General features: G+C 35.6%; 3 long non-coding RNA genes across 11 annotated transcripts; 2 read left to right on the plus strand and 1 right to left on the minus strand.

Moving 5' to 3' along the window:
• Positions 1 to 3,474: 3,474 nt before the first annotated feature.
• On the minus strand, positions 3,475 to 10,698 carry LOC143866917 (uncharacterized). Of its 9 annotated transcripts, XR_013243069.1 has the most exons (5): positions 10,305 to 10,698; positions 8,841 to 9,191; positions 7,345 to 8,738; positions 7,130 to 7,228; positions 3,475 to 7,035 (listed from the first exon to the last, which is right to left on the minus strand). It is a non-coding gene; the product is annotated as an uncharacterized LOC143866917 (long non-coding RNA). The 9 variants fall into 9 exon arrangements; XR_013243071.1 differs by having other exon boundaries at positions 3,475 to 7,538; positions 8,709 to 8,738; XR_013243067.1 differs by having other exon boundaries at positions 3,475 to 7,898; positions 8,709 to 8,738.
• Positions 10,699 to 15,108: 4,410 nt separating this feature from the next.
• LOC143866913 (uncharacterized) lies at positions 15,109 to 16,311 on the plus strand. The gene is made up of 3 exons (XR_013243060.1): positions 15,109 to 15,230; positions 15,796 to 16,043; positions 16,166 to 16,311. It is a non-coding gene; the product is annotated as an uncharacterized LOC143866913 (long non-coding RNA).
• Positions 16,312 to 20,512: 4,201 nt separating this feature from the next.
• Positions 20,513 to 22,675, plus strand: LOC143866916 (uncharacterized). The gene is made up of 3 exons (XR_013243062.1): positions 20,513 to 20,854; positions 21,302 to 21,758; positions 22,135 to 22,675. It is a non-coding gene; the product is annotated as an uncharacterized LOC143866916 (long non-coding RNA).
• The last annotated feature ends 2,012 nt before the right edge of the window (positions 22,676 to 24,687 follow it).

Genomic DNA, 24,687 nt, shown 5'->3' on the forward strand with positions numbered 1-24,687 from the left:
AAATTAAAAACTATTTAGGACACAATACTATGCTATTGGTAATCAAGAAAATTTTGGGCAGACTCTTTTAGATATGTTTTTATGTAGAGGGTTTTCAGTCATTTTCCAAAAAAATAACTTGAAATGCCCTCACTAGTTTCTTACCAATAAAAGTTGAAATGGTAAAGTAGAAAAAGATAGAGGGTTACATTTTCAACTAAATGTTAAGGTTAATTAGTAGTATGTCCATTAGATGTGTTCAATGCCAGGTGGAGTCCAGCCGACCAAATTTCGTCTGGCGGACTGCCCATTTGAGCCATAATAATTAGGGGTCAAGGCTTTGATTGATGTTGGTCTCCGATTATTTTTCTGTTGGACACATGGCCCATATGTACACAATTTTTTTGAATAAAAAATTTTCAAAACATCAGAGGAATATAACAACAAACTCTTCAGACTAAAACATTGCCTTTTTAGCGTTACTCAAAAGGTCATGTTGAAGAAAACAAGTTCAATGTCTAATGCATGCAACATAAATAAATACTTAGTAGAAATATTTTTTTTCTAAAAATTATTTTTGGCTAAATAATATGTTAGAATGGCTAAGCATAGTATATTTTATAAATGAAATACTTATAGGTAATAATCCCTTTCTAAAATTCTGCATACATGCAGTCATAAATGTATGAGCAAACATACGGGCATACATCAAGACACAAACATATAAATATGCATACACATACTAATATATTTATTAATAATGGAGAAGCATAATTACATCTATGCCCTCAGGCTTATTACATATATCCAACATGGATCATAGGAGTTACTTATTCAAAATTTTTGCTTTTTGATAAAGAAATAAAATCTTCTAATGCTTCCGTAGTTGCATTTCTGCTTTTTGATAAAGAACCGAAATCTTCTAATCCTTCCGTAGTTGCTTTTTCATAGGTCCCACATGAATAATTTTGTTGTTGAGCTTGCAGGCTTGAGTTGCAGTTGGAGAGGTCTACTTGCAAAGAATGACAGTTGCTTGGGTGGAGTAGAGTGGGAACTTGAGGTTTCATCTTATTTCATCACTTAAGAACAAGAGACAATGTTCACCACTTGAACTTTCTGTTGATAGTCTGTCTTTGATTTGTTGGCTTAGAAGTTGGGATTTCGCTCGATTTTCATTCTGTTTATGTTTACGAAACTGAATTTGTTGTTCCTTCCTCTTTCCAAGAAAATGAATTTGTTATTCTTTCCTCCTCCATTTTCATGTCCATTTTTAAATAGATAATTTATAAGAGCTATTACTCTTTTTTCACATGTTTTGAGGCAAAACCTGCATCTCCAAACTTAATATTTTTAACGAATGCATATTTCTGCCTTTAAAACAATTTTAAGCCAAACTTTCTTTTTTTTGCCCGTGCATCGCACGGGGTATAGAATTGAGGTTCATTACTGTGTCCATGTAGAATTCAAAGTTTTTGTGATGTTCTAATACCACTTTACGAGTTAAGATTTGGATTCGTCATTGTAATGAAAAGAAGGATAGTAAATTGTCCTTTGTTATTTTGAGTGGGGGTCTTTCGTTTGTCAAGGTGAGGCCCACGTATTCAATCCAAATTGTTTATCAGTTTGGTTGTGCTAGGAATGGCCATATCAAAATCCACCTCCTTTATATCCACCTCTTCAATTGATAGTACTATATTGTGGTTGCGGTTCTTTTTATGCTTGGTCTTTCTATTTTCCTCATATCTGTCATATCAATAGGCTGTTGAGAGAAGTCATATTAGAAAGGTGAATACCTTAACATTGCCAGCTACATTTTAATTTCATTTCCCAACAGGCTTGCCGCTTCTTTGGATCTCTCTTTCAGTTCTATTTACCTCTTATGGTATTTTTTATCTTTCCTTCCACATATACAATCAAGCTATTTGAGTGTAAGTTTTTAGGGCTTTTGTTTTTTTACCCGTGCATCGCACCGGGTTTCTTACTAGTATATATATATATATATATATATAGGAAATGGTTTGTGAGAAGCTGCTCAGATAGCTTATCTGAGCATGGATTTTTAAAACAAGGGTGGGCCCACATTTTGGGGGTGAGGGGGTGATCTAAAGCATTCATTTGGAAGGTTCCCATCATGGATGGGGTGTGTACCAAAAATCAGCTCAAATCTTAACATGTCCATTTGAGGAGGGAAAAATGGACAGATACTGTTTGTCCACAAATTTGCCCAATTTTTCCCTCCACAAATGGAAGGGTTAGGATGATCCAATGGAGCTGATTTTTGGTACACACGCCATCCATGATGGGGCCTTCCAAATGAATGCTTAGGATCACCCCAAAAATGTGGACCCACCCTTGTTTTAAAAATCCATGCTTAGATAAGCTATCTAAGCAGCTGCTCTAAAAACTCATGTGGCCCACATTTTTGGGGTGATCCAAAGCATTCATTTGAAAAGCCCTTCCATGGATAGGGTGTGTACCAAAAAATGTGGGGCCACATGAGTTTCTGAAGCAACTCTCTCTCTCTCTCTCTCTCTCTCTCTCTCTCTCTCTCTCTCTCTCTCTCTCTCTGTGTGTGTGTGTGTGTGTGTGTCTATATATATTTACTAGTAAGAAACCCGTGCGATGCACGGAGTGAGTGATTGATGCCGGTGGAGAATGTACTGGTTTGACATGAGGCCAAATATCAGATTATAAGAAATCATTTAGTAGTTGCTACAGAGAGAGGAGGGGGGCACATCTCAAATATAAGAAATCATTTAGTAGTTGGTATAGGAAGGAGGGGGGCCAGCCATACCAGCTGCATCTCAACAAATTCGGCATGAGGCTACAACATTCTATAAAAAGTGGACAGAGTAACCACTGTAAAACATTTAGTAGATGCTATAGAAATTCGAACGGATAGAACTCTAGCAGACAGTAGTGAGGCGTACAAAGAGATATGAAAGTAAGAAAGCTGTCACTTTTCATGTGTTGACGATACCAAGAGATACGAAATTAAGGAAGATGTAACTTTTCAATGAAGAGATGTGAAAACAGGGAGAGATTCCAGCTCCTTATTTTTCTTTCAGTCGTTATAATTCGACTCTAAAAGAGTAAAAAAATCCAATTCAAAGAAGATTGTTTAATGTTTTTACATGGGTGGAAATGCAAAAGCTAATAAAAATCCCCATCTGAAAAATGGGTATCAACTAAGATTATACAATTCATGCTATGATGCTGTCTATAAAAACATCCTCATTTCATGGGATAACAAATGTTAAGTCGAGGAAGAATGTTTTGGATTTGTCTAGTGAGACAACCAAGAAATTCTACACATGAAACATTTCCAACTGTTATAATCAAACTAAAGACCAATTCCTTTCCCAGTACAGGAAAATAAAGACAAAAGTAAGACAAATAGAGAGAGCTCCTTTTGCAAGAAATTGTTGAATGTGAAAAAAATTGCTATAAAAAATTAAAAGCGCACAACATTCCCAGAATTCGGCAGTATACATATGCAATCAAAATCCAAAAACTGAAGCAAGAGGATAAAAACAGACAATAACAAAGAAGAGAAAAACATTCCAAAAAAAAATACAGCTTACCACATTCTTGAGAACATGTTGATAAAACTAACCGTGGGTCAATCTCGGGATCATGCAATACTATGTTTCTACTTCCACCAAATGCGAAGCATCGACTAGTTCTTGACATTGAAATGTAACATCAGATCTTCTCAGCTACAGTTCCAAAAAGCAGAAAAGTGCAAAGAAACATGAAAGTTTCAAACCTTTTGTATAAGCTTCTTCCACCTATAACAGTTTTCAAAACCTGCCCAAAAAAGAAATTAATTGAGAATAATACAAATAAAAGCATGCAAATGGTGGATCAAAGAAAATAAAAATTAGAAAAGATATAAAATAAGAGGAAGCTCCACAAATTAGAGCTCACCTCAACTCACCTTCTCGAGTGAGACATTTTTAGCGGCCCTAATATACCAAGATTAAATAAATAAAAAATAGTTCGAAGACTGAAAATGTGAAACTGATTACATGTTCTTTAAATGTTTTCTCGCAAATTGGGATAATTGTTATATGCTGACTTTGTGTTGTTTTAAAACAGTTCCAAAATCAGTTAAACTGATAGTGTCCTTAACTTTGACTGGTTGTAGGATTATAGTTATAGATTTGATTTAACCAAGGATGTGAAACAATTTATGGTTAAGATTGGGTTTGATTAGAAGTCTATTGTGTGTTTTAATAAGTGTATTTGACGGTCTACAAATTGAGATAAAAAAAGTATTCACATTCAAAAAAATGTGGTGTTGAAGGTGAGCTCCAATTTCTTGACCTACCTCCTACTTTATGGAACCACACATTTTGATTCTCTTTGATTAATCATTTGCATGCTTTTATTTGCAGTATTCTCAATTAATTCCATTTTTTGTCACGTTTTGGAAACTGTTACTGGCGGAAGAAGCTTATACAGAAGAAGGTGAGCTCCAATTTCCTGAGCTTCCTCTTACTTTTATCTCCTTTCTAATCTCTATTTTCTCTTTGATCCACCCTGACGTTTATCATTTCAGCTGTCTTTCTTAAAGTAATAGGTTCTCACTTCCTCTGCTTTTCTTTCATTCCTATTTTTTTTTTCATTTTGTTGTTCACTGCTCAGTGGCTATTACCATTTTAATGTCATCTATTCTGGTTGTAGTTGCTTTATAGGACTTTGGCATATCTTCTTCCAAGGGTGGATGCATTATAGAAACTGCCATGAATCACCAAATTAGAGCTCAACTCAACTCACCTTCTTGAGTGAGACATTTTTAGCGGCCCTAATATACCGAGATTAAATAAAAAAAACAGTTCAAAGACCGAAAATGTGAAACTGATTACATGTTCTTTAAATGTTTTCTCCCAATTGGATCACTGTGATATGCTGATTTTGTGTTGTTTTAAAACAGTTCCAAAATCAGTTAAAACTGATAGTGTCCTGTGTTTAACTTTGACTAGTTGCAGGATTATAGTTATAGATTTGATTTAACCAAGAATGTGAAACATTTTTTTGTTAAGATTGGGTTTGATTAGAAGTCTATTGTGTGTCTTAATAAGTGTATTTGACGGTCTAAAAATTGAGATAAAAAAAGTATTCACATTCAAAACCTAGAGACCACAGTTTTCAAACGCATTTCATCACTTTTCCTGACATGGGTTCTACATAAAATCTCAGTAAAGTGAAAAGCTTCATTTCCATATCAACAATCAAAATTCCAAAACAAATAAAAAGGCAAAGAACTGCCTGCACATACTGAAACAAAGAAAATGAAGTAATATTGAAATTTTTTTCCATTTATATGCAACAACAGGAAATGAGAAGGAAGCACAAAAATAAGGTCAAATGAATAGCTTCTAGATAGAGATAGAAACAACTTGGCTGGTGATATTGTCTTTGATGGAAGCAGGTAAGTTGAGATATATCAAGTTGTAGCATGCGAACAAACGATCTCAGGCAATCCTAGATTCAACAAATCAAAAACCTTAAAAACCCAATATAAACAATGTTGGAACCCATAGTAGATTATTACAAAGCTTAGGAAAATCATGCCTACAATTAAATGAAACATAACATATCCCTATAGAATTCCATGACTATCTATACTATATAAATGTGAAAAAGAGAAAGTTTTTTGGATAAACCTGAAAGGAATTGTCATGAAAAAAGGAAAGGCCAGCAAGAGCAAATCTCTGCTCGGATGTAAAAGACTAACATTGCACAAAAGGTAAGTAAAAAATTCTTTCTTTTCTTAAAAACATTTCATCGAGCAGTTTCTGTGCAAGTGAAACATATGTGGAATATCAAATGTTTTTCCCCATACCTTTCATGCTACCACAATCCATCCTTTGCAGGGGCTACTCTATGTGGAATATCAAAGGTTTTTCCCCATACCTTTCAAGCTACAACAACCCATCCTTTGCAGGGGCTACTCTGTAGATTTAAAAAAAGAAGAAAGAAAACACATTGCACTCCACCTTTATAAACCAACTTTTATCACCTTCATGGCAGTGAAATTGATATATGCTCTCAACTTCATTAATTGCTATTGTACTTAATACATACTTGAGAATCTGAAAAGCCACAATACTCTCTCAAAATCACCCATAGTTGCTATAAAAAAGTCACCAATACTGGCTCCCAAAATCAAGCTCATAAGAAATTTGCAGAGATCATTAGAAAAGATCATTGGATTGATTTTCATCGTTTTCAAATATTTAAGAGAAGAAGGGAAACCATAGAAAATCTTAAATACTTATACAGAGTGGATAGTATGGTTTCTGAGTTAGACCTTGAAATAGAGGACGTGAATTCAATGGTATAATAGATCTTTCTAAATAATAAAGAGATTCATATAATTACCTCTGTAGACAATTGCAAAAAGGCCTCTCTCTCTCTCTCTCTCTCTCTCTCTCTCTCTCTCTCTCTCTCTCTCTCTCTCTCTCTCTCAAAAAGTTCCACTACTTCCAACCAGATCTGGTAAAAGAACCCAATAACCGGAGGGCTCATAGACAGGAAAAATTGGGGAAAAAGGAAAAGAAGCTGGAGGTACTTCGATGCCCAAGCTTGAAGAGCATGAGAAAGAGACTTTGATCTTATAAACAAAAACATCTACTATTATAAAGAGGGGAAAATATCAGGAAGATTAGTGGGAAGAATAGCATTTTTTTTTTTTGAAAATTAATAGCATTATCTTTTCTTAGGAAATAAAATCTCACACTTGCTTGGCTGCATTCTCATCCATTTCATATCATCCATTGCATTATCCTGTCATATTCTAAATACGGAAATTGATGGATTAAATACTACAACCGAATGAACTTGGTATATTGTGTTAAAATAATTTTACAATGGTGGTAGCCAATGCAAAAGAATTAGTTCAGGAGCACAATCCTCATTTCTATCACCATCAGGCAATCAAAATAGATCCTCAAGATAGCTCTGCAAAGTATGATATTGTTACAACTCCAGACACATAACCCAATATTGGGTATATGTAGGAAGCTTTTCAACATGGAAAGATAATCACTGCAAAGAATGAAGAGGAAAACATACAACTTGTATTACCAGAAGTCCAAAAACCTCACTAAGTAGGAAAAAAACCTACGAAGAAAGTATGTACCTATGTTATGAAGTTAAAAACATTGACCCGCAACTCCCACAACAACCAAATGCGTAAAATAAATGGGTTCTGAATCCATCATTGTTGTGTCCATTAACCCTAACCAATTGTCAGAGTTGGAAGAAACAAATTCCTCTTGAAATTGTAAAATCCCAGATGGAATGCAAGCAATTTTTTTTCACCAAAATTTAAGGAAAAAATGCAGAAATACATACCTGAGAAATGCAAAGATGGACGATGCACGGGCGGTAAGGAAAAACTAATACTTATTAACACTTTAGCATACCCATCCATTGAATACTTCCTATATCAACTTCATAAATTAAATCATTGAGGCCATGAAAAATGCCACTGGATGCATAGAAAGAATAGCAAAAACGACTATGGCCCAGGTTCAAACCCAGCTCACCTACCAAAAAAAGAATAGCGACGTAAGAGAATTGCAGATGATCTAAAGAATTTTAAAGAGATTCACCACGAAATATATATCAGTGAAATGTCCTAATTAGAATGTAAAATAATAAAGTTTAAGATAAACAAATTCCCAAATTAAGTAAACTTAAAGAGTATATCTGATGATTAACGGCTGCAGTGCCCAAAGTACAGCCTTCCGAGCATTGAGGACGGGATCTTGGCTAGCCAGACATCCTGTAGACTCGTATGAGTGCATTGGCATGAATTTCCATAGACTCGTTTGAGTTCATGGCATGAATTCCCAAAACTCTAGTCTTTCCGGATGCATTTAATTACACAATCCTCAGAATCCAATCTATAAGAAAACCTCAGAACACAACATCACAAGCTAAAAAAAAAATCACACACAAGCAATAAATGATAACAACACACCACCAATAAACCCAAAGTTCCAACATCTCAACACACTATAAATGAAAATTATGTAATGCACAGTTCAAAAAGGGAAATAGAGAAAAATATACAACAATATTCCACAAGAATTACCTAATAATCATAGTCTAAACTTATGAAATAGGATAAGGAAACGAACAAAATGAAAGAGCTTTTGACCTGTAACTGACGGCTTGTTACTAAAAAGATGAAATAAAAATGATTGAGCTGGGTAAAATTAAAGAAATGATATCATTGCATTTTAATTTCTACATATTAGCTTTTGTCAAAAATATACACCACTGTTTGATGGTTGGAAGGGTGTACAAAGAGCCAATGTGAACAACTTATATCCAAAGAAACTCATCCTTTCTAAATCTTCTAGCTCAGAATTAAGTAAACTTCAAAAATAACAATGTTTGATGGTTGGAAGGGTGTGTACAGAAAACCAAAGTCAAGAAGTTAAATTCAAAGAAACTCATCTCTTCATCGAAATTCAAAGAGACTCATTTATTCTAAATTTTCCAGTTCACAATTAAGTAAAATACAGAAATACCATGACTAAATTTTCAAATTATGTTGCATCCAACAATGACCCTATTGGTTCAATTTCAAACATGATTAAGCAAACTACAAAAATACCAGGATTAATTTTTTTCATGAGAAACTTTTATATCCAGACATTGTGTGCAATTCCAACAGACAATAGAGCAATGGTAAGATTTGTTTATACCTGCAATACAATTTTCTTTTAATGGTATACCTGAAATACAATAGAAAGAGTAAGATCATAATGAAAATAGATAAAACCCTCAAAAAAACATTCTTTAAGTAGAAAAAAATTAATACAACTGCTCATCACCACCTTCTCACTAAAAGTACCATCGTCAGCAATGACGCACCAAGGCTGTAACAGTCCATCTGCCATAAATATCCATTGATTCAACAAAGAAACCTCATAGTAAGGATTTTTCATTTCAATCCAGAAGTACCAACTTCCTATAGTTGTAGGTTTGTTTGATTACACTCTTTGAGTTTTTTAGCATTCCCTAATTTTGATAAACCTTATTTTCACTCAACCAAAATATAGAGCATCCCCTTCCTGATAAATCCATCAAAAAAAGGCTAGAGAGGTGAAATTAAAGTCTGGAACCCAAACTTAGCAGCAGATGGCAACAGAAGGTGTCTTAAATGTTTGACGCCCGAAAGCCTACTCCTGGAAGAAGAAAGGAATCGAATCAACAGCAAAAAAAAAAAGGAAGGAAGGAAGAAAGAAATTCCAAAACCAACAGCAGAGCTTGAATAATCCATATTAAATATAGAAAATGCCCTGAGGAGGAAGGAGAGGCCTACAGGTGTCTTTGAACAGTGGAAAATTTGTTTAAACAGAAAAGAAATACATTCTATATAGTCCAGTTGGTGATTAAAACACGGGAAAAGAACTGGAAAAAACAAACTAACACCTAAAATAATTTATTAGAAAACACAAAAATAAAAATATCTGTTGATATAGTATTTCTACTCGGACGAATTTAAATAATTCATAAAAAATGAATTTAAAAGATGGATTTATAGATTTTCTCTAAATCATTTATAAAGTAGCAAAGGGGGAAAATGTAAGCAAATATAACTTTTGCACCAGAGAACCGCCACCTCAGATAAAAAATTTAGTTGAACTACAAATATGGCATTTGGCAATTTCGTGGGAAGCCATTTGGTGGCTACCTTTTGCATAATAGGATAACCATCTCAGATGAATAAAATGAGGACAAAATCAGCTGAAAAGTGAGCCTCCGTGGATTTTCTCACATGCAAAAGTCAGCCGCGACATGGCTTTTCTTAAAATTGCCTAGCAAGTCCCAATGAACACATGTATAGTACAACATCAAGTGGTCTTAAACTATGCTGCCTGTAAGAACATTTTAGATAATTCAAGTAAACCGGCCATCATCAACATCCTCTGGAAAAAGTAGTACGCACATAATCTCCGAAGTATCATCAAATTAAACAATCGATGAATCGGTGTAATTCTCAATAGTCAATACACATCTAATTAGCCGACCAAAGACTGAATTCATATAGCAATCAAATCCAAATCAAGAAGATATTGGTACCTCAACCAAATAAACACTCAGTCATCGACTATGTGGAATGCAAAATAAGGCGTGAAATCAGAATATATAGCAGAATCAGCTCAAAAATTATAAAAGTTTTAAAAATGTTTAGGTCAGGAAATCATAAATGAAAAAAAAAAAAAAAGAACAGAGAGGTAGCCTTTCTAAAAGGTGACATGGGTAAATTACCCTGAAACAGGGTTTCTAAAATTTACCCTGAAATAGGGTTTCTTGAAGAGGGGCAGAAATATGGGAGAGAAGACCCGAAAAAAAATCAATCAGGCTTCTAAGTAGCAGTTGATGAAGTGGGGAAATCTGGGAAAATCCAGACACTTCGTGGTTGATGATGCAGCTGTATGGCAGTTGTGGTGCGTGTGTCGAGGCGGTCCTGAGAAGATAAGTTCGGTGAGGATTTTCGGGCTTGCTAATGATCTCGCGATACCGAGATTTTGGAGAGAGAGACAGAGAGAGTCTTCGTGAGAATCTTGGGTCGAAATTTTCTCTTAGGCGAGATTTTGGAGGCGAGCGAGAGATACAGAGGGCAATATTCTTGGCAAGAGAGGGTTTTCCCTATTTTAATGGCTTTTTTCCTGTTTTCTTTCTTTTCTTTTCTTTTTTGTATTTTTTGCTGATTTTTTGGGAATTTGAGAAAATCAAAATAAACGGGAGGAGGAAGGGGAGGACGACACGTGTCTGTCCATTTTTTTCCCATTTCCCTCCACTGTTGGATGGGTTAGGATCATCCTATGGGTCTGATTTTTTGTGGACACCCTATCTAGGTAAGGGACTTTCAAATGAATGGTTTGGATCACCCAAACAATGTGGGCCCTCGCTGTTTTTCCCGACCGAGTAGATAAGCTTAGCTACAAGACCGAGTAGCAACATTTTTCCGATATATATATATATATATATATATATATATATATATATATATATATATATATATATATATATATATATATATATATATATATATATATATATATATATAGAGAGAGAGAGAGAGAGAGAGGAAACGGTTGGTGCGATTAAGCGCCCAATCACATGGGGGCCCACTTTGTTAGGATGATCCAAAGCATTCATTTGAAAGGCCTTATCATAGATAGGGTGTGTACCAAAAATCAGCTCTGTAGGATCATCCTAACCCCTCCATTTGTGGAGGGCAAAATGGACAGACAATGTTTGTCCACAAATCTGCCCATTTTTGTCCTCCACAAATGGAGGGGTTAGGATGATCCTATTGAGCTGATTTTTGGTATACACCCTATCTATGATAAGGCCTTGCAAATGAATGGTTTGAATCACCACAAAAAATGTGGGACCCATGTGATTGGGGAGCTTAAGTGCACCATAAGTTTGGTGCGCTTAAGCTCACCAACAGTTTCCTCATATATATATATGGGTGTGCGTACTCGGTCGAGTAGATAAGCTTATTTACTTGGTCGGATTAAAAACAGTGGGGGCCCACATTTTTGGGGTGATCCAAACCATTCATTTGAAAGGCCCTTACCTACATAGGGTGTCCACAAAAAATCAGCCCCATAGGATCATCCTAACCCATGCAACAGTGGAGGGAAAAATGGGGAAAAATGGACAAACACAGCTTGTCCACAAATCTGCCCATTTTTCCCTCCACTGTTGGATGGGTTAGGATGATCCCATGGGGCTGATTTTTTGTGGACACCCTATCTAGATAAGGGCCTTTCAAATGAATGGTTTGGATCACCCCAAAAATGTGGGCCCCCACTGTTTTTCCCGACCGAGTAGATAAGCTTATCTACTCGACCGAGTACGCACACCTTTCCCTATATATATATATATATATATATATATATATATATATATATATATATATATATATATATATATATATATATATATAGGGATTTGCTAGGATCCATCGCTAAAGGTTTCTCGCAGCTGGTCAGTCACATATCAGACTAGCCGTCTCGTGAATGGAGAAAAAAGTTGTTGTCTCCATTCACGAGGTGGTTGGTCAAACCACCCGGGAAATGCCTTTTGCGAAGGACGCTAGCAATTCCCATATATATATATATATATATGAGGAAAATGATTGTGAGCTTGAAGCTTATATAGCTTATATGAGCTTGAGGGCCCGAACACATGGGTCCCACATTTTTTGTGGTGATCCAAACCATTCATTTACAAGGTCCCATCATAGATAGGGTGTGTACCAAAATTCAGCTCCATTGGATCATCCTAACCCCACCAAAAGCGGAGGGCAAAACTGGGCAGATTTGTGACAAACGGTGTATGTCCATTTTGCCCTCCACTTTTGGTGGGGTTAGGATGATCCAATGGAGCTGAATTTTCGTACACACTCTATCTACGTAAGGGCCTTTCAAATGAATGCTTTGGATCATCCTAACAATGTGGGCCCACATGTGTTTGGGCCCTCAAGCTCATATAAGCTATATGAGCTTCAAGCTCACAATTATTTTTCTCATATATATATATATATATATATATATTGGTATTCAAAGTTCGAAGTGATTGTTTTACATTAGTTCCAAAGTGGATTCATATAGTAGAGGATGTCTGATAGTTCAAAGATTCATACCGTTAGAAAAACTGAAAGGGGTTTCACAAGTCTAAAGTATTACACCACGTAGGTGCACCAAATAACCAAATTCAATAGAGTTCATTCGACATTCAAAGATAGTAATTCACATAGATTTTTCATAAGGTTGTCAATGCAGATGGTCACACAGTGGTCAAAGTTCATAAGTGTGAAGGAATCACAAATGGGTTTTCACAAAAGATTCATATAATGGAAAAAGCATTCAATGTAAGTCTCTTTGCCATAAGATTCAATAGATTTCAAAAAATAACGGAATTAGCATGCAAGACCCAAGTCAAGTCTAAAGTTTATCAATGGCTCCAAAGATTCAGAGAGTTTGGGATTCACAATCAACAATGGCATAGTATTCGAAATGTAAATCGTAGCACTAAAGTAGTACGAAATTACGTACCTCAAATGCTGAATATATATTCCTTCAACAATTTCTAGGGCACAATACCTATCCCAAACAATGGCATTCATATCAATAAATAGGCCTAGGATAGTGGCCAAAGCAATGGTTAAAACCTCCCAAAATTAAGAAAAATACTTCAAAATTTTCAATGAGTTCGGAAGTCCGACACTATTCATCGGACGCCCGCACCACTATTCATCGGATGCCCAACGCTATTCATCGGACGCCTCTGCACACTTTCGGGTTCTCGGTTTACTATTCATCGGATGCCAGATACTATTCATCGGACGCCCGCAGCACTATTCATGACTGGTTTTTGTGAAAATTCATGATTCGTCCTGATTTTCCCAAAACTTCAACGGACCATAACTTTTCCGTTTTAGCTCTGATTCGCTCGTGGTCGGATTCGTTGGATTCATATCGACGAGAGGAATCCATCTAAATCAATTTCACACTCCGAATTGGTACGAGTAATTATTGTAAAATAATCTAATCTTTTAGGTTAAGGTTTCTAAAACTAAAATTCTATGACATAACTGCCAATTCTTGGGTTTGTTGGGGGTCGAAGGGCGATACTAACCCTAGGAATCCAAGATCAGTCAAAATATTCTTATTCTAAGCCATATTGATCACAAATTTTATCTTTTAAATACTTTAATCCTTGTTTTAGTGTTCTCAACATGCTAAACCTTATATAGAACATAGATCTTACCTCGATTCACGCTGTCTCTTCTTGAATCGCGTTCTTCCTCTCTTTCTCCTCATGGATCTTCTCTTAGGGCCACAAAGACGGTTTAGGGTTCTTAATCACTCTTAAAGTTGTATTTATAGGCTTTTCTAAAGAAGCGCTAATTCTAATCCAACTTCTAATGACAAAATTACCCTTGATTCACAAAGGGGACGAATATTAGAGGGAGGGGTAAATTCGGGTATTTATAGTTATCCAAATAAAGGTATATAAAGAGACGTTTGTCTCCAAGGAAGAGGTACCAGAACCAAAATCCAAACAAGTTTTTACATTTTATCTTTACTTTCAAGTACTATACCTATACTTTTCCCAGCTATAGATTTTATCCGGATTAAGGATGCAATGAATTTATCTTCCCAAGTGAGTCCTTCCCTTTAATTCAACTATCCCTCGCATTGCCGTTTTGTTTATATTCTTTTGTCATTTAGTTGAAATAGAACGGCTTGTAAACCTTGAGAGTCGTTTGCATTCTGCTTGAATCGATAGCGACATTTGCGTTCTGCGCTCGGTGACGTTTCCCTTGCCAATCGCGAGTCATGCATGTCGACGTGTCGTTGACAATTTGCGCGTGTCGACATCTCCTCAGTTGACATTATGTCTGTACTAAAAATGTCCTTTCCATCTGTGTATAGACAGCCCGAGGAAGAAGTGACGTTCCCCTCTTCATCTCAATCACCTAAAATCCAGTCTCAGAAGATGGAAACATTTCGGTTGCCGAACCCTCGAAATGAGTTTCCGATTTCATACCTCCTTGGCTGGCACGCCCTTGCATCACTCACACATATACACACTCCCCACACACGCTTGCACTGACCAACTGTGCCCAGGCATTTTAGACTGAACAGGACAGTACAAATGCGTGATGTGAATTAAATGAATAAGACAAAATTTGCTGGTATGTGGCTGTTCTCTCTCTAAAAAGTGAGTCACGAAATGGCTTTTCGTGAAATTGCCTAGCAAATCTCTCTTAGTGGGTTAGTCGATGCTTCTTTATAAATAACTTGGTCGTTCAACAAGCTATGGAATGGTTTGTTTTGCAAAATTTCTACTACAAATGAAGGACATAAGTGCATTTGAAATTTCTACTACAAATGAAGGACCAACCACTGACAATCTTGGAGAAGAAAATGAGTGAATTTGGGTGGAATTGAAGGAGGAGATAGGAAATGAGAAAGCAGAAACGGGAGAGCTATTAAAGATTTCACTTTGAGTCAAAAAAGAAATAGAGATTCTTTTTAACGGACCCATATTCATCATCACTCACCTAAACCCGAAGGGAAGAGCACTTATACAATTCATTTTTGAGCTCTTAACAAGTGGACAACTACTCCCTTTATGCTATGTGGCTTGTAGGGATTTGCTCGGTTCCACACTCGGTTAGGCTGTCAGAGGTTTCGGTAGGAATACTCTCTTTTATTGCATTTTAAAAAATATATTTAACTTCAATCAAGATAAGAAATATTCTTCACATGAGTATGACTAAAGAACTATCCGAAAATCTAAAATGTTCAATTTTGGTCCCATGATGGGTATGTATATCTATAATCCATCTATAATATATACTAAGCCTGTAGGATTACAAAATGTCATTCGCTTCCAGGAAAAGGTTTCTTTGGAAAAGTTTTTTGGGTTTCCCTCCTATAAGAAATTGTTTGCCGCCCTTACATATAGTTGCCAATCAATTTAAATTTCCCCGAACCAATTCAATTTTGCCTCGGATTTGATTTTGCGGCCGGTCCACCCCTTTCCTAAACGGTAGCTTAACATTAGAGGATTTTTTGGGATAATTTACCCAAAATATCAGCTCATACTATTTCAGTTTCTTATTTTTCGATTCTTGGCAAATCATCATAAATCAAAATTTTGGGTAAAAGAAATAAGAGGTAAGGGGAGTCCGGCTTTTACAAAATAGAAGTCTTGGGTAAATGAAATAAGCGGTTAAGAGAAGTCTTGCTTTTACAGAAGAAATACAAGAAACCCCCTTTCTTCTACAGCGGCGGCCGGCAACAACATTATCATGCCTATCATTAGCCAACCTGCTGTTAGATTAATGGAAAGGAAAGGAACAACAAATACATCCATCTGCTCACCGGTAAGTTTATTCAGCTTCTTTCTCATTTCTTATCTTTGCATCCTCCTCCTTTCTTTGTTAGCTATATTTCTTCATTGCAAGAACCAAAGGAAAGCAATAACAGAGATTCAGACTTCAGGTATGTTCCTTTACATCCAGATTTTGCCTTTTTTTTTTCTTTCATTTTGCCCTTTATCCTTGATGTTTTACCCTTTACCATCCAGATATAGCATTTGATTTGCTTTATTTCTTTTGTTCCAGTGGTCTTCGGGTGGGGGGGAGATGGACAAGGAGGAAGAAGAGACCTGTTGGCAAGATCAGATTTTCTTTTCATCTTTTCCTTCTTTCCTCTTTTTTTGAATGTTAGTTGAATATTAATTCACAAACTTTCCACTTAATGTTTTAATTTATGCATCTACTGTGTTAAGAGTTTGTGACCTAATATGCAGTTAATAATTATAATGCTTTGTACTATCTTATTGCAGTCACGGCTTTTGGATTTTCTAGGATTGCCATGATTTCAACCATGTGTTCTTTTTTTCTGGGATTGCTTAGTAGTTAATACTATCATTTGGGTTTGTATGATCCACACACAGGTACATCTGGCTGGATGGAGGAGCCTAACTTAAAAAACCCAGTGTAGCCAAGGTTTCCTCTACTGCCATAAAAAATTAGCTTCCATAAGTGCTAACATTGTGAAAATTCATGTCAACTTCGTAAAACCATTTTCTCAACTCTATTAATCTTCTCCATTTAACCCTTGGTCACTATTGGTTCCTTGGTGTTTTCATAAATATCAAAAGAACAAAACAGTAAAATATATGTCTTTGCTCGACAGCTGCACCCCAATGGATGCCCACATATACAGCATCCTTCATGAATTCATAATAACCTATGCATTAGCGTGGGCCCCACCATAATCTAGACTAACCTATGCATTAGGGTGGGGCCACAAGTTTTACACCCATGCGAATTTTTCTTGAGATCCAAACATGGCCTAAGGGAGGTAAAGATTTTTCAGCTATATGGGCTGAAATCTTGCAAATTTTAATCTTTATTTTTCTCTAAAATAAATTATTTGAGATGGAAAAAATGACCCATTAATTCAAAAATTTATTCCCTTCTAAATCGAGGAAAGGAAACATTTCCCCTAGAAAAAGTTTCGGTCGGAAATATTTTTCTTGAGAGCCAAACATGGCCTAAGGGAGGTAAAGATTTTTGTAGTGGGCGCCTCAATTTCATATTTGTTGCTACGTCTTTGGATTTAAGTTGAGGACTGAATCTGTAGTGGCTTGAAAGCACACCAATTCTAGACTTTCTACTAGTTTCTACTCCTGTGATTAAAAGTTGCTTTGGCTGACCACTCTACATTTGATTGGTATCAGAGCATACCAAATCAAAGAGTATAACTGTATAATTTTAGAAGTTTCAATGATTTATGCTGCCAATGTTTAGAATCCACCTGGTTTTCACTTCCGCTCCACATCATATTTGGTATCAAAGCCAGGTTGTTGTATAAATTTCATTTTATGTGGTCCTGTGTGCTCAAGGCAACAATTCAGAGCAAGGTTCGTGTACGAGCTGCCATTGAGAGTGTTCTCATTGGATGTTGTATGTTGTTGCCCCAATCTGTTTACTGTGTCCATTAGTTTTTTCTTACTATTTTTTGTCATTTATTTTTGAGTTTATTTATTTGGATACCATACTTTCAAATCAGGCACACAAGAGGGGTATCCTATAGGTGTCTATTTAGTTTAATTTTATTCTATTTAAATTACGACCTACATATTATTCATGTGTTTGCTTCTTTGTCACTTGTTATATAGAAAAGAGATGAAAAAGAGGGGTAATTGTAACCGAGTTTTTATATGGTGGCTGACCGTGAAAATCACAAGGGCAGAGTGTCAAATCTCTGCCCCTTGATTTTTTATCTAAGTGGAAAGTCAAAAAAGGGGCTTTGACCAGGATAAAAAATCAAGGGGCAGAGTTTTGACACTCTGCCCTTGTGATTTTCACGGTCGGCCACCATATAAATTCTCATTGTAACCTATTGTTCTTTTATTTTTTATTTCAATAAAAGATTACCTTTTACCATAACTAGTAAAAGGCTACAGTCCTTATTTTTTCCAAAAAGTTTCTTTTACTTATATTTCTAAAATCTTTGTTCTTTCTAATAAATCTCCTAACTACATACATCCAAATATAGAAGAGAAAGTTTCTCAAAAACTGTGTTATGTTGGAGAAATTACTTCAGAATGGAACCATTATGACATTTCATGTATGTTTGGTGTTGTACGATTAAAAAGACCAAAATGCCTTATTCTCATTCTTCTTTGTTTTCTTATTGTTTAATCTTCACCACCATGGCTGACCATTGCTGCAACTTGGAGGAAGAAGAAGCAGAGGAAGAAGAAAACAGAAAGAATCGATGTCGGGAAAAATAGAAGATGCTAGAAAAATGGAAAAGAAGAGGGAGAAGAAAAAAAAGGAGAATCGACACTCGAAAGAATGGATCGGAAAAAATGAAAAAGGGGAAGAAGAGAATGTTGGGGTCGTATTGGTGGAATTGGGGTCGACTCGGTGAGATTTAGGATTGACTCAATATTTTTTAAAGTCAGCTTGGTGAAATTTAGAGTAGACTCTGTGAGATTTTTCGGTCGACTCAGTGACGCCACATTTCACGAAGTCGGCCGCAATTCTCATCGACACGGCCCCAATTTCTGCTTCCTCTCTCTTCTTTTTTTTAAATTTTTTTCTGGAGTCTTCTACTTTTTCCATTGTCGATTCTTTTGTTTCCTTCTTTACGCTCTTTTCTTCATCTAATTTGTCCACTTTTTCATCGTCTTCTTTCTCTTCTTTCTCCTCTTCTTCCACCTTTTTCGAGTTGCAGCGATGGTCGTCGGTGGTGGTGGAGATTAAAAAACAGGAACAATTAAAAATGAACGAGGCATTATAGTCTTTCTCACAGTACGCGAAATTGAATAAAACACCATTGACGTGTCATTTCAGAAAAGATAACACAATTTTCGACGAACTTTCCTATTATAGAAAAGGTTCTTTTTTTGACATACAACCCTATGTCAATTAAAAATAATCATTTTTATTTTAGGCACTCCCCAAATATCTTTTTTTTTCTTCCATTTTCTTTTATAGCAGTATAAAAAATGAACTCCTATCCTACTTCTAAAAAAATAACAGTAGGCTCTCCTCTCAAGAGGATCTTTCATTTCTTTCTTCCCCTCAAAATCCTAGAAGGGGGTGGGGTGGGGATATTTCCCTCGATTGGTGCAACTCTCTCTCTCTCTCTCTCTCTCTCTCTCTCTCTCTCTCTCTCTCTCTCTCTTCCTCGCCTCTTATTGCTCAAAAGGTTACAGGAGAACTCTCTTAAAAAAAGTCATTTCTTTCTCTGCACACACTTTACTATAATGTAGACTTTCTACAATTGTTTTTTTTCACCATACAAGCCATTAATATACACAAATACAAACTAAAATTTATACTTTTTTCCAAAGCATTTTATTTAATCTCGATCTTATATATTGGGGCGATGCGCGCGTCAAATCTTCGGCATTCATATTGATTTTCACACAGGGCTTCTACGGAATACCAACTTCTCAATCCATCCATGACAGATCCACCATCAATGATTGGACCCACGAATCGCAAGCATCGTGAAAGATTTAATCCTCTTCTTTTATTATTCTATTGTTTATTTATTAGATCCATACATAAACAGATTGCGCATAAGTTATTCTTAAATTTTATTTATTTAAATAATTTTTTTCTTTTGGTTATTGTTTTATGCATTTTATAGTAACCGATCATATGCATACTTTATCATTTATAAATTTCCAGATCAAATTTGTTTGATATAGATTTCTTTGAAATTATTATTTTATTTAATTATAATCTTTGCTTGCAATACATCATTTTGTTGATAAAATTACATATTTAAAGCTTTCTAAACAAATTTTAGGTTAAAACTTTTACATATTCACTTCGACATGTTGAACTAGTCATGATCCATTAGAAATCCAACTTCACAGTTATATTTAAATTCGAAATTTTGATGTCCTCTCTTCCTACTACATTCAAAATTTCAAACCTTTTATTTATTTTTATTCTTGTTTTCTTTGGTGTATGAGATCAAGGGATAAATAAATACATGAAAAAAAGATCTTCTAAAGAGCATGTATAATTGAACTCTGTGTAAAGAAAAGATGGTAGAGAGATGGTGTGTCTAGTATCAAAATATGAGAGAAATGACTTGTTTCTAAGAGAATTATATGATGAAAGGTCTTATGAATACGTACTCAGCATCCCATCCTTCATATTTGATCCTACAGCAGCTCACTTTTTGACGGGCTGCTGTTGGACCAAATCTCAAGGATGGTACCTTTATCGTACCGCCTTTATGTGTTCATACGGCCTTTCAGCATATAATTTCCTTCTAAAATGGGAGGGAGAAAGATATTTTGGTACAGGCAGATTTTAGCTATAATATAAATTTTATTTCTTTCTATATTTATGTATTTCAAATTTAGATGTTTACGACATCCTCTGTAGAAGAAGATGAAGAGATTAATTTCATACTTGCGCAGGGTCTCAAATGTAAGCAAAAGTGTGAGTGTTCTTGATCTTTCTGACAAGGAAAAAACTGCTAAACCACCCAGACGCCTCTCAATTCTTGCCAAGTCTTCTGTCAGCCCACTACCGAGACCGGTTAGCAGCATTACTCCAATATCAGAAATTAGAACAAAGAAATCAACTAGCAGCTAGGGAAATTGTGATACACCTGCCTCTGATGCGTCAAAGTCGACAAACAGGCGGAAATTCAGTGTTCTCTCATCTGTCCCTTATTGGATATCACAGATTAAGATATCTGAATCTGCCGCTAAGCATTCAATTTCACTTGGGTTTTTCAAGCTTGCCTTAGAGTCTGGATGTGAGGTATCTAGGCCCGTATATTCTTCAATTTCACATTACACACACTGCTTGTATTCTATGCCACAAATATCTCCAATATTTTCAAATTATCACGTTTTTACGGCGACATTTTGATAAAATGACAATTCCGAAATAATCCCTAGATTTTAAAAATATAGCAATAATATCATAAAATATTGCAATAATATCATGATGTTATCCTGACATTTTTACGATTTTTTTATATTATATATTTTTCTTAAATTTTATATATTTATGTATTTTTAAATAACTTTATTTTTATATTTTTTTTCCTGATATAAACCTGGAAAAAATAAAAGAAATTTAATATATTCTGAGATTTTCCTTTGCCTAGAAATTCCCAAGAACGATATTTGTTACATTGCCTGTCTTGATTTTTCTTTCCCACATAATTCTAATTTGCTAATGCGTTGTGGCTTGAATTCACAGCCTTTTCAGCGATTGCGTGATGAGCTGAAATCATATGTACTTCGACATAACCTTCTGGAACTTGGAGAACCCACAAAGGAATTGCTGAGAAGCTACAATATTTCAGAAGATTTAGAGCAGGTACAGGTCTCTGAGACATGCTCTCTGGTCCCTGAGTCATCTGATGAAGATGGTCATTCGACTTCTACTGCAAGAGCTGGCAATTTGAAACCCAAATCATTGAATTCCGATTATATTAGAGCGTCTGTAGTTGGAGAAGCAATTTAGAAAGAGGGTGGTAAAAAAAGAACTGCAGTCAAGAACAGGGCATCAGTTAGCAAAAGCTCTTCAAATTTGGCATCTGTTATTGATAATAGGAATAATTTGCAAAAGAAATCTCAGCGGCCAAGTAGGCAGGATACCAACAGAGAGAAGGGGAAGGTCAAGAATTCAGAGACTAAGTTTGCTAGTGAGAAAGGTAAAAAAAACATCTCGATTTTTCTTTTCTGTTCTTTTTTTCTTTCTTTTTTTTTGAAAAATGATCAGGTGTATGGTGTTCTTTCTTGCCTCAAGACCTTTTTTCTCATGGGAAAACTGCACGGCATTCATTTTTTGTTGTTGTGGCAGTTGACCTCATGGTTACTATTCAATGCTTTGTGGATAAACCCATGGTGAATGTATAATGTCAACCTTTGTCATGGCCTACAAATGGAAATTATTAATTTTAGGGCAAATTCTTAAAGAACCCACGATTTTGATAGGGTCACAAATGAGAGTAGATAAAAGGGGTTTAACTGTCAATAGCAGTGCTCTTCAGTTGGCCTTGCTCATCTTATCTTTTTGTTATGTTACAGATTCAAGCAATCCTATGTCTAACGAGGAAACACAGCAAGATGACAAGGAAATTTGGTATGATATTTTCTTCAATAAAATGAATTTCAATTGACTGTTTTTCTAGAAGGATGGGGCTGCCGTTATGTTTTTTTGTCACATTGTAATACATGTGGAGCACTTAGACATTTGTTCCACTCATTTAGCGTGCCACCATTACCTCTAGTCTCACCATTATTGGGTGATCCTCACCTGGATAAAAGGATATGACTGTAGGATAAAAGACATGCTTTTAACATAAAATGAGGACATAATGTTAATAATCAAGCTGAACACTTGATCACCTCGGGACTGGAGGCAATGTTCTTGACTAGCTGGGCACACCAGATTGATGAGGATGAACACCATTGGGTGTGCAATTTTTTACAGTTGGAAACCTGTATTACCAAAAGGTAATATGGGCACATCTATTCGTATCACTATTCATTTCTACATTGGCGCCTTATCTGAATTTGAAAGGTCTTTTCTTAACTTCTTCCTGCCACATCTGAATTGAAAAGGTCTTTTCTTAGCTTCTTCCTACCATCTAAAGAATTGAAAAGGTCTTTTCTTAACTTCTTCCCGTTACGGAATTTACATTGGCATCATATCTGAATTGTTCATTTGAAAACTCTATTGCGATGTGTTATATTCAAATGCTAGAAAATGAGAAATTAACTACGGGTTCATATACAACGAGGACAAAAATCTTCTGACTAGACAATTAAGATTGTTCATCTAATGAGGGTTTCAGGCTCCTGTCGCTTTGCTAGATTATATCTTATGTGTCTAGTCGATGGTTACATTGATTGGGTTGTGGTACATATATTGCTTCAAGGGATTTGCTAGCGACTATCCCGGATGGCATTTCATGGCTGGCTGTTGCATGTGAGAGCAGCCTCACAGGCTCACTTTTCATCAGATTTTGTTTTATTAACTTTATTCATCTGAGGTGGCTGCTCTCAAATGCAACAGCTTGCCACAAAATGGCTTTCTGTGATAGTCCCTAGCAAACCCCTTGTTTCAATATATGGTGTTACCTCTTACCTGTTACCTTGATAGAAAAGGTGTGTTTGTAGTGGTCTTTCTGAGCATGACTTTGTTCAACTTGTTCAGCAGCAAATATGGTTCCCAGGGTTGAACCTCTTGCTCAATTGGGAGGTCTTCCAATCTTACAAACCTCTAGTCTTCATTATTTCAGCACTCTCATATCAATACATTGTTTTGAAGGTTTTGGTTCAACCTTTTTAAGCAGCAATGATGGTTTGTGTCATTGAGCCTGTTCAATTAGAAGGTCCATAAATCTTACAATTTTTATTCTTTAGTCCTCTCGTACCAACAATTTATTTTGTTCGATTTTAATCTGAGGAAAGGTATCTGCGGTTATAACCATAGTTTTGAAACGTCTCAGCATCATCGTTGACTCCGTCGTGCCAACTCCCTTTTACGCTGGATGAGTTCCTGTCCGAATCCACATTTTCACCCTTCAAAGTAAATAAGATATCCTTTGACTCCATAATTATGACTATTTCATCTGAGTACTCGATCGTGGCATTCAAAGTGACTAGGATTTGATTTGGCTTCTTTTTGAAACAGAGATTAAAACATTATTTTAATGATTTTGTTGTTTTTGCCTGTAATCCTAAACAAGTAATTCAAGTATTCAACTACACTTGATTTGTTTTCTTTATTGTGATGATCCAGAGATCTAAAGTGACCTTAGAATATGATTTTAGTCATTTAGTTGAAGGATTTTACTCACTGAATGTTGATTGTCGGTTGTGTATTGTTATTGCTATTGTCTCTAATCTGATACAAGTAATTCAACTGTACAAGATCTGTACTGTTGATTGTACTGACTCGAAGCTCAACATTTCCCTGGTAGCCAATTTTAATTATTTAATTGAATTCCTTTACCAATCGAAAGCTGATTGTTGGTTGACTTATTAGCAGTAATCCATTTGTGGTTCTTGAAATACCTCTAATCCGATGCATGTTTTTAACTCAGCTATTGAGGGGCTGTAATCCAGTTCTTTTGAAGGTTTCCTTTTTCCTTCAATACCGACCCTTTCTAATTTCTGACATCCCCTCAATCCAAACATAAAAAGATGTTTTTGGGGGTCTAGCCCAACTGCGATGTTACTCACAAGAGGAAGGGATTAGAAACACCCGTAACTGAATTAAAAAAAGAAATGGCAACATTGGATAGTCCCTTGATCCTTTATCAGTTACATACCCCTTATACCCCTTGAGAGGAGCACGATTATCAAAATAAGAAATTGTGGATTACATCTCCTATAGTTATTATAAGTTGTTATATGCTTCTCGTTTTGTTTTCTATCTGTTTGAAGGTCAGTAAGAACATTTGATGTATATGCTATTCTCGTTTTATTTTCTATCTTTTTGAAGTACACAAATCAGAAGGTTTGTATGATCATTTGATGTGAGGCACTTTTGAAGTACACAAATCAATATCTATGTTACAGGTGAATGAAACAAATAAGACAAGCTAAATCAAAAATATAAAATTTTGAACT

Source organism: Tasmannia lanceolata, unplaced genomic scaffold, assembly GCF_043159265.1.
Source record: "Tasmannia lanceolata isolate RefF3 unplaced genomic scaffold, GAP_Taslan_0.1 ptg000178l, whole genome shotgun sequence".
Classification (NCBI taxonomy): domain Eukaryota; kingdom Viridiplantae; phylum Streptophyta; class Magnoliopsida; order Canellales; family Winteraceae; genus Tasmannia; species Tasmannia lanceolata.